Below are 11,292 nucleotides of genomic sequence, written 5' to 3'. Positions count from 1 at the left end.
TTTAGACAGTATCTAACTGCTATTAGAGAATTCTGTGCACCTAAAACTGAAGAAATTCAAGCTTAATGAATAAGTGAGATGTTTTTTTTTTCCTTTTCTTTCTGGGCTTACTCCATTAATTTTTATTTCGATTCAAAATGCAATTGGGTTTATTAATTTTGCTTACATTGGGTTCATTGCAATTTTATAAAGTTTTGGCCGATGTCTTGCTGAAATTTTCCAATGTATTATTAAAATATCATTATGTTTTGGCAGCCATTCCTGTTACCGCGGTGTTCCGCGCAAACAGGAATGGTGATAAACATAAGTTACCAATTTCGTCAAGGAGCACCCACAAGTATATTTTTACCAAAAATAGATTTTTGTTTTAAATTTTATCATTATTATATTTCTTATTTAATTTATTTCATTTTTATTGCTTTTTTATTATTTAAAATAAATACGTGAATTTTCGAATTAGCAAATTTGCGACCACTGTCAACTTCTACATTTCTTTTTGTTTGAAAGAGAATATTTGCAAAGATATGCCCCTAAACGAATCGCTCTTAGTCGATCAACATCTCAAGCACGCAAGAAGAGAACTAACCGTGTTTCAGAAAAATCAGAGCAACGGGAAGAAAGACTTGAAACTAATCGAGAACACAATGCTTTAGCCCGTTCCTTAGAAACGTCTGATAAACAGGAAAGAAGACTGTTAACAAATCAACTACGCACTTATCAAGCCCGTTCGTCGGAAACATCGGAGCAACGGGATGCAAGAATAAAAATCAATCAAGAACGCACTTCGCTATTCAGACGCTGCCAATACTCTGATTTGAATCTCAGTGCATTTCACTATGATCCGACAACCAACTATAGTCTTTCACCCAAGCCTCATCATCGGAAAAATGAATCAATTATGTATGTTTTGTAGTGCTCTCAAATTTAAGAATGAAACAGCTGGAATTTGCTGTTCTGGAGGCAAAGTGTAACTACCAGATTTAACGTCGCCAGCCGAGCCATTATCAACGTTGTTATCGGGTCAAGCAAATCAATAGAAACTTTTCTTGGCGAATATAGGTCAGTACATTCGTGTTTCCAAATGACTTCATTCGGTGCTGCTACAAGTATCGGTGCGCATATGGACAGCTAGAGTTATTTATTACATTCACATGCAATCCTGCTTGAGCTAAAATTAAAGAGCTTTAGTAACTTAGGCAAACATCATCGGATCTTCATGATGCATTATCACACGTGAGTTAAAACAAATATTAAGCTCTAAACTTGGTTTTATTGCGAAAAGTCATGTTTTTAGAGAGACACGGTGTTTGATGCATTCTATTGAACGGCAGAAAAAGAGAATTGCCACTTGATTTGGCTTATTGAAAAACTCGCACCAGGACAAATTGGTCAGCTCATATCAGCAGAAATATTCATGACGCCATTGATCCAGAATTATTTCAGATCATCATCCAAAATATGTTTCATGGTCGGTGTGCATCACCATACATGTCTGTTTGAAAATGCACTAACGATATCCTAGAGAATTAACTGTTGAGACTATCATTGGTTTTTTCACCATTAAATAAAATTCTCTATTCAAATCATAATCACAAATCTCATTTACACACTTAAATACAAAATTTAAATTCAAACTGAAAGCGTTGCAACGCACGCAGGGTACAGCTAGTATATATATATATATTGCTGTTCAAACCTCTCCAAGTGGAACATTTTAATTCAGTCAAACAAAGAGATATAAAGTGAACAATTCGACTTGAATGCATTTTGTCAAATACAATTTGTCCTAATAAGTTTTCAGGGATAAATAAATAAATAAAACAGGGCTGTCGCAACCGGTAAAAATGGTAGGGAAAGATTTCAAAAAAAAAGTGTTTTTACTTTTTCCCATCTGCGAAAACATATTTGATATTTAAAAGTAATGTATTTAAAATTTTCCAACCCATTTCTCGATATTAAAGTGAATTTAAAACACTTTAAAATTAAAACAACGTTACCCTGTAATAACTAAGTAGTTTTATTACCACTCTTCACGTTTTTGGGTGCAATTTTCACCTCAAAAAGATGTAAGTAATTGCGTGAAATTTTGGAACATATACATTTTAAAAAATATATTTTTAAATTTTCTTTCTCTACATTTTAAAATACTTCAATTCGAAAAACTATTATTTAAAAAGAAAGTTTCCATTTAATTCAGTTGTTTATTTGTGTGAAATTGAAGACTAATAAGTCGCATTTTATCACCAAGTGTCACATTCATTGGACTGAATTACGTTTTAAATAAAAGTTAAAAATGATACTCAAAAAACTGCTTTTATTTTATTCTTATGTTTAGTTTAAAATTAAATATTAGTCATAAATTATTGGTGTAATAATTTGGAAAACAACATGCTTCGAAGAACTAAACAATTATAAATGTAAAGAGGATCGGTAAGTTCGGCTACTTATTTTCAGGGCAGATCTTCTGAAGAAATAATTTGAGTTTCATGCGTATCACAGTAACCTGATGTAAAACACTTCTGTGCTCTGCTCTCTAAGTTTCAGAAGCAGTTTTTTACTATATTTTTTAATTGTATTTATTAATGGTCGGAAAAAAAATTGAAGTGCAAGACATAAAAATTTATCAGTATATAAGAAGGCGATATATCAAAATCTTTAGTACCACTTAGACACGCTTTCACCAATTTCTTCAAAACTATACATGTTGCCATATTTGAATTTAGTACCGGTTGCTTTTATCTTCTCACCATTAGGTTGTTACCCGCAGTTCTTCAGTTCATGAGATGGCGATATACCAGAAAACTTTACTACCACTTTCATAATTTTTTTTAAACTTTATTTTATTTTTCCATGGTTTCTAACGCCACTTTCAATCACATCAAGTAAATCTTACTTAAATTTCTAGAAATGGGTTCCGATAGGCTCTCATCAAATTCTTCAAAACTATACCTGTCGCCATTTTTGAATTTAGTACCAGTTGTTCTATCTTAACACCATTAGTTTGTTACCAGCATTTCTTCAGTTCATGAGAAGGCGATATTCCCGATAACTTCAGTACCACTTTGATAACTTTTTTCTATTTATTTCCTTTTCCGTGGTTTCCAATGCCACTGTCAATCACAATAAGTAAATTTTATTTTAAGTTTCCAGAGATTGGTTCCGACACGCTATAACCAATTTCTTCAAAACTATACCTGTCGCCATTTTTGAATTTAGTACCACATGTTTAATCTTTCCGCTCTTAGGTTGTTACCAGCATTTCTTCAGTTCATGAGATGGCGATATACCAGAAAACTTTAGTACCACTTTCATAATTTTTTTTAAACTTTATTTTATTTTTCCGTGGCTTCTATCGCCACTTTCAATCACAACAAGTAAATCTTACTTAAGTTTCTAGAAATTGGTCCCGATAGGCTCTCATCAAATTCTTCAAAACTATACCTGTCGCCATTTTTGAATTTAGTACCAGTTGTTCTATGTTTACACCATTAGTTTGTTACCAGCATTTCTTCAGTTCATGAGAAGGCGATATTCCCGATAACTTCAGTACCACTTTGATAACTTTTTTCTATTTATTTCCTTTTCCGTGGTTTCCAATGCCACTGTCAATCACAATAAGTAAATTTTATTTTAAGTTTCCAGAGATTGGTTCCGACACGCTATATAACCAATTTCTTCAAAACTATACATGTTGCCATATTTGAATTTAGTACCGGTTGCTTTTATCTTCTCACCATTAGTTTGTTACCCGCAGCTCTTCAGTTCATGAGATGGCGATATACCAGAAAACTTTAGTACCACTTTCATAATTTTTTTTAAACTTTATTTTATTTTTCCGTGGCTTCTATCGCCACTTTCAATCACAACAAGTAAATCTTACTTAAGTTTCTAGAAATTGGTCCCGATAGGCTCTCATCAAATTCTTCAAAACTATACCTGTCGCCATTTTTGAATTTAGTACCAGTTGTTCTATGTTTACACCATTAGTTTGTTACCAGCATTTCTTCAGTTCATGAGAAGGCGATATTCCCGATAACTTCAGTACCACTTTGATAACTTTTTTCTATTTATTTCCTTTTCCGTGGTTTCCAATGCCACTGTCAATCACAATAAGTAAATTTTATTTTAAGTTTCCAGAGATTGGTTCCGACACGCTATATAACCAATTTCTTCAAAACTATACATGTTGCCATATTTGAATTTAGTACCGGTTGCTTTTATCTTCTCACCATTAGTTTGTTACCCGCAGCTCTTCAGTTCATGAGATGGCGATATACCAGAAAACTTTAGTACCACTTTCATAATTTTTTTTAAACTTTATTTTATTTTTCCGTGGCTTCTATCGCCACTTTCAATCACAACAAGTAAATCTTACTTAAGTTTCTAGAAATTGGTCCCGATAGGCTCTCATCAAATTCTTCAAAACTATACCTGTCGCCATTTTTGAATTTAGTACCAGTTGTTCTATGTTTACACCATTAGTTTGTTACCAGCATTTCTTCAGTTCATGAGAAGGCGATATTCCCGATAACTTCAGTACCACTTTGATAACTTTTTTCTATTTATTTCCTTTTCCGTGGTTTCCAATGCCACTGTCAATCACAATAAGTAAATTTCATTTTAAGTTTCCAGAGATTGGTTCCGACACGCTATATAACCAATTTCTTCAAAACTATACATGTTGCCATATTTGAATTTAGTACCGGTTGCTTTTATCTTCTCACCATTAGTTTGTTACCCGCAGCTCTTCAGTTCATGAGATGGCGATATACCAGAAAACTTTAGTACCACTTTCATAATTTTTTTTAAACTTTATTTTATTTTTCCGTGGCTTCTATCGCCACTTTCAATCACAACAAGTAAATCTTACTTAAGTTTCTAGAAATTGGTCCCGATAGGCTCTCATCAAATTCTTCAAAACTATACCTGTCGCCATTTTTGAATTTAGTACCAGTTGTTCTATGTTTACACCATTAGTTTGTTACCAGCATTTCTTCAGTTCATGAGAAGGCGATATTCCCGATAACTTCAGTACCACTTTGATAACTTTTTTCTATTTATTTCCTTTTCCGTGGTTTCCAATGCCACTGTCAATCACAATAAGTAAATTTTATTTTAAGTTTCCAGAGATTGGTTCCGACACGCTATATAACCAATTTCTTCAAAACTATACATGTTGCCATATTTGAATTTAGTACCGGTTGCTTTTATCTTCTCACCATTAGTTTGTTACCCGCAGCTCTTCAGTTCATGAGATGGCGATATACCAGAAAACTTTAGTACCACTTTCATAATTTTTTTTAAACTTTATTTTATTTTTCCGTGGCTTCTATCGCCACTTTCAATCACAACAAGTAAATCTTACTTAAGTTTCTAGAAATTGGTCCCGATAGGCTCTCATCAAATTCTTCAAAACTATACCTGTCGCCATTTTTGAATTTAGTACCAGTTGTTCTATCTTAACACCATTAGTTTGTTACCAGCATTTCTTCAGTTCATGAGAAGGCGATATTCCCGATAACTTCAGTACCACTTTGATAACTTTTTTCTATTTATTTCCTTTTCCGTGGTTTCCAATGCCACTGTCAATCACAATAAGTAAATTTTATTTTAAGTTTCCAGAGATTGGTTCCGACACGCTATATAACCAATTTCTTCAAAACTATACCTGTCGCCATTTTTGAATTTAGTACCACATGTTTAATCTTTCCGCTCTTAGGTTGTTACCAGCATTTCTTCAGTTCATGAGATGGCGATATACCAGAAAACTTTAGTACCACTTTCATAATTTTTTTTAAACTTTATTTTATTTTTCCGTGGCTTCTATCGCCACTTTCAATCACAACAAGTAAATCTTACTTAAGTTTCTAGAAATTGGTCCCGATAGGCTCTCATCAAATTCTTCAAAACTATACCTGTCGCCATTTTTGAATTTAGTACCAGTTGTTCTATGTTTACACCATTAGTTTGTTACCAGCATTTCTTCAGTTCATGAGAAGGCGATATTCCCGATAACTTCAGTACCACTTTGATAACTTTTTTCTATTTATTTCCTTTTCCGTGGTTTCCAATGCCACTGTCAATCACAATAAGTAAATTTTATTTTAAGTTTCCAGAGATTGGTTCCGACACGCTATATAACCAATTTCTTCAAAACTATACATGTTGCCATATTTGAATTTAGTACCGGTTGCTTTTATCTTCTCACCATTAGTTTGTTACCCGCAGCTCTTCAGTTCATGAGATGGCGATATACCAGAAAACTTTAGTACCACTTTCATAATTTTTTTTAAACTTTATTTTATTTTTCCGTGGCTTCTATCGCCACTTTCAATCACAACAAGTAAATCTTACTTAAGTTTCTAGAAATTGGTCCCGATAGGCTCTCATCAAATTCTTCAAAACTATACCTGTCGCCATTTTTGAATTTAGTACCAGTTGTTCTATGTTTACACCATTAGTTTGTTACCAGCATTTCTTCAGTTCATGAGAAGGCGATATTCCCGATAACTTCAGTACCACTTTGATAACTTTTTTCTATTTATTTCCTTTTCCGTGGTTTCCAATGCCACTGTCAATCACAATAAGTAAATTTTATTTTAAGTTTCCAGAGATTGGTTCCGACACGCTATATAACCAATTTCTTCAAAACTATACATGTTGCCATATTTGAATTTAGTACCGGTTGCTTTTATCTTCTCACCATTAGTTTGTTACCCGCAGCTCTTCAGTTCATGAGATGGCGATATACCAGAAAACTTTAGTACCACTTTCATAATTTTTTTTAAACTTTATTTTATTTTTCCGTGGCTTCTATCGCCACTTTCAATCACAACAAGTAAATCTTACTTAAGTTTCTAGAAATTGGTCCCGATAGGCTCTCATCAAATTCTTCAAAACTATACCTGTCGCCATTTTTGAATTTAGTACCAGTTGTTCTATGTTTACACCATTAGTTTGTTACCAGCATTTCTTCAGTTCATGAGAAGGCGATATTCCCGATAACTTCAGTACCACTTTGATAACTTTTTTCTATTTATTTCCTTTTCCGTGGTTTCCAATGCCACTGTCAATCACAATAAGTAAATTTTATTTTAAGTTTCCAGAGATTGGTTCCGACACGCTATATAACCAATTTCTTCAAAACTATACATGTTGCCATATTTGAATTTAGTACCGGTTGCTTTTATCTTCTCACCATTAGTTTGTTACCCGCAGCTCTTCAGTTCATGAGATGGCGATATACCAGAAAACTTTAGTACCACTTTCATAATTTTTTTTAAACTTTATTTTATTTTTCCGTGGCTTCTATCGCCACTTTCAATCACAACAAGTAAATCTTACTTAAGTTTCTAGAAATTGGTCCCGATAGGCTCTCATCAAATTCTTCAAAACTATACCTGTCGCCATTTTTGAATTTAGTACCAGTTGTTCTATGTTTACACCATTAGTTTGTTACCAGCATTTCTTCAGTTCATGAGAAGGCGATATTCCCGATAACTTCAGTACCACTTTGATAACTTTTTTCTATTTATTTCCTTTTCCGTGGTTTCCAATGCCACTGTCAATCACAATAAGTAAATTTTATTTTAAGTTTCCAGAGATTGGTTCCGACACGCTATATAACCAATTTCTTCAAAACTATACATGTTGCCATATTTGAATTTAGTACCGGTTGCTTTTATCTTCTCACCATTAGTTTGTTACCCGCAGCTCTTCAGTTCATGAGATGGCGATATACCAGAAAACTTTAGTACCACTTTCATAATTTTTTTTAAACTTTATTTTATTTTTCCGTGGCTTCTATCGCCACTTTCAATCACAACAAGTAAATCTTACTTAAGTTTCTAGAAATTGGTCCCGATAGGCTCTCATCAAATTCTTCAAAACTATACCTGTCGCCATTTTTGAATTTAGTACCAGTTGTTCTATGTTTACACCATTAGTTTGTTACCAGCATTTCTTCAGTTCATGAGAAGGCGATATTCCCGATAACTTCAGTACCACTTTGATAACTTTTTTCTATTTATTTCCTTTTCCGTGGTTTCCAATGCCACTGTCAATCACAATAAGTAAATTTTATTTTAAGTTTCCAGAGATTGGTTCCGACACGCTATATAACCAATTTCTTCAAAACTATACATGTTGCCATATTTGAATTTAGTACCGGTTGCTTTTATCTTCTCACCATTAGTTTGTTACCCGCAGCTCTTCAGTTCATGAGATGGCGATATACCAGAAAACTTTAGTACCACTTTCATAATTTTTTTTAAACTTTATTTTATTTTTCCGTGGCTTCTATCGCCACTTTCAATCACAACAAGTAAATCTTACTTAAGTTTCTAGAAATTGGTCCCGATAGGCTCTCATCAAATTCTTCAAAACTATACCTGTCGCCATTTTTGAATTTAGTACCAGTTGTTCTATGTTTACACCATTAGTTTGTTACCAGCATTTCTTCAGTTCATGAGAAGGCGATATTCCCGATAACTTCAGTACCACTTTGATAACTTTTTTCTATTTATTTCCTTTTCCGTGGTTTCCAATGCCACTGTCAATCACAATAAGTAAATTTTATTTTAAGTTTCCAGAGATTGGTTCCGACACGCTATATAACCAATTTCTTCAAAACTATACATGTTGCCATATTTGAATTTAGTACCGGTTGCTTTTATCTTCTCACCATTAGTTTGTTACCCGCAGCTCTTCAGTTCATGAGATGGCGATATACCAGAAAACTTTAGTACCACTTTCATAATTTTTTTTAAACTTTATTTTATTTTTCCGTGGCTTCTATCGCCACTTTCAATCACAACAAGTAAATCTTACTTAAGTTTCTAGAAATTGGTCCCGATAGGCTCTCATCAAATTCTTCAAAACTGTACCTGTCGCCATTTTTGAATTTAGTACCAGTTGTTCTATGTTTACACCATTAGTTTGTTACCAGCATTTCTTCAGTTCATGAGAAGGCGATATTCCCGATAACTTCAGTACCACTTTGATAACTTTTTTCTATTTATTTCCTTTTCCGTGGTTTCCAATGCCACTGTCAATCACAATAAGTAAATTTTATTTTAAGTTTCCAGAGATTGGTTCCGACACGCTATATAACCAATTTCTTCAAAACTATACATGTTGCCATATTTGAATTTAGTACCGGTTGCTTTTATCTTCTCACCATTAGTTTGTTACCCGCAGCTCTTCAGTTCATGAGATGGCGATATACCAGAAAACTTTAGTACCACTTTCATAATTTTTTTTAAACTTTATTTTATTTTTCCGTGGCTTCTATCGCCACTTTCAATCACAACAAGTAAATCTTACTTAAGTTTCTAGAAATTGGTCCCGATAGGCTCTCATCAAATTCTTCAAAACTATACCTGTCGCCATTTTTGAATTTAGTACCAGTTGTTCTATCTTAACACCATTAGTTTGTTACCAGCATTTCTTCAGTTCATGAGAAGGCGATATTCCCGATAACTTCAGTACCACTTTGATAACTTTTTTCTATTTATTTCCTTTTCCGTGGTTTCCAATGCCACTGTCAATCACAATAAGTAAATTTTATTTTAAGTTTCCAGAGATTGGTTCCGACACGCTATAACCAATTTCTTCAAAACTATACCTGTCGCCATTTTTGAATTTAGTACCACATGTTTAATCTTTCCGCTCTTAGGTTGTTACCAGCATTTCTTCAGTTCATGAGATGGCGATATACCAGAAAACTTTAGTACCACTTTCATAATTTTTTTTAAACTTTATTTTATTTTTCCGTGGCTTCTATCGCCACTTTCAATCACAACAAGTAAATCTTACTTAAGTTTCTAGAAATTGGTCCCGATAGGCTCTCATCAAATTCTTCAAAACTATACCTGTCGCCATTTTTGAATTTAGTACCAGTTGTTCTATGTTTACACCATTAGTTTGTTACCAGCATTTCTTCAGTTCATGAGAATGCGATATTCCCGATAACTTCAGTACCACTTTGATAACTTTTTTCTATTTATTTCCTTTTCCGTGGTTTCCAATGCCACTGTCAATCACAATAAGTAAATTTTATTTTAAGTTTCCAGAGATTGGTTCCGACACGCTATATAACCAATTTCTTCAAAACTATACATGTTGCCATATTTGAATTTAGTACCGGTTGCTTTTATCTTCTCACCATTAGTTTGTTACCCGCAGCTCTTCAGTTCATGAGATGGCGATATACCAGAAAACTTTAGTACCACTTTCATAATTTTTTTTAAACTTTATTTTATTTTTCCGTGGCTTCTATCGCCACTTTCAATCACAACAAGTAAATCTTACTTAAGTTTCTAGAAATTGGTCCCGATAGGCTCTCATCAAATTCTTCAAAACTATACCTGTCGCCATTTTTGAATTTAGTACCAGTTGTTCTATGTTTACACCATTAGTTTGTTACCAGCATTTCTTCAGTTCATGAGAAGGCGATATTCCCGATAACTTCAGTACCACTTTGATAACTTTTTTCTATTTATTTCCTTTTCCGTGGTTTCCAATGCCACTGTCAATCACAATAAGTAAATTTTATTTTAAGTTTCCAGAGATTGGTTCCGACACGCTATATAACCAATTTCTTCAAAACTATACATGTTGCCATATTTGAATTTAGTACCGGTTGCTTTTATCTTCTCACCATTAGTTTGTTACCCGCAGCTCTTCAGTTCATGAGATGGCGATATACCAGAAAACTTTAGTACCACTTTCATAATTTTTTTTAAACTTTATTTTATTTTTCCGTGGCTTCTATCGCCACTTTCAATCACAACAAGTAAATCTTACTTAAGTTTCTAGAAATTGGTCCCGATAGGCTCTCATCAAATTCTTCAAAACTATACCTGTCGCCATTTTTGAATTTAGTACCAGTTGTTCTATGTTTACACCATTAGTTTGTTACCAGCATTTCTTCAGTTCATGAGAAGGCGATATTCCCGATAACTTCAGTACCACTTTGATAACTTTTTTCTATTTATTTCCTTTTCCGTGGTTTCCAATGCCACTGTCAATCACAATAAGTAAATTTTATTTTAAGTTTCCAGAGATTGGTTCCGACACGCTATATAACCAATTTCTTCAAAACTATACATGTTGCCATATTTGAATTTAGTACCGGTTGCTTTTATCTTCTCACCATTAGTTTGTTACCCGCAGCTCTTCAGTTCATGAGATGGCGATATACCAGAAAACTTTAGTACCACTTTCATAATTTTTTTTAAACTTTATTTTATTTTTCCGTGGCTTCTATCGCCACTTTCAATCACAACAAGT

This window comes from Parasteatoda tepidariorum, chromosome 1, assembly GCF_982258835.1.
Source record: "Parasteatoda tepidariorum strain Cologne lab strain chromosome 1, Ptep-v5.0, whole genome shotgun sequence".
Taxonomy (NCBI): domain Eukaryota; kingdom Metazoa; phylum Arthropoda; class Arachnida; order Araneae; family Theridiidae; genus Parasteatoda; species Parasteatoda tepidariorum.
This window is presented reverse-complemented; position numbering follows the sequence as displayed.